The sequence below is a fragment of the Cicer arietinum genome, chromosome 4, assembly GCF_000331145.2.
Source record: "Cicer arietinum cultivar CDC Frontier isolate Library 1 chromosome 4, Cicar.CDCFrontier_v2.0, whole genome shotgun sequence".
Lineage (NCBI taxonomy): Eukaryota > Viridiplantae > Streptophyta > Magnoliopsida > Fabales > Fabaceae > Cicer > Cicer arietinum.
In genome coordinates this window covers 34,707,607-34,707,988 of record NC_021163.2, presented here as the reverse complement: position 1 = coordinate 34,707,988, position 382 = coordinate 34,707,607, and positions in this window count along the sequence as shown.

Here is a 382-nt window from a genome sequence, read left to right as displayed (position 1 = left end):
GCCCCACAACACGATGCATTCCTATTCAAGACCAGGGCAACATAGGAATACCATGCCAAACTCCCAGGCAGTCCACAAGTTTGTAAGTGAAAAAAATTTCAGTTGGAAGACGGTGAATTTGTTGACATCCAGGCTATGATTGCTTCCAGAGGATGGGAGAAGCTGACCACATTTGTCACCACAGCGAGCAAGTCATTAGCTGAGGAATTCTACTCTAATGCTTCTGATCTAAAGTCTGACCAACCATTCCCATTTGACCAATTTGTGAGTTACGTGAAGGGAAAAAGAGTACCATTCACACCTCAAGTCATCAATGACATGTTTGGCCTGCCGAACTATAGTGATTGCCGCTTTCTAGCTATGGAAACACAACGTATAAGAC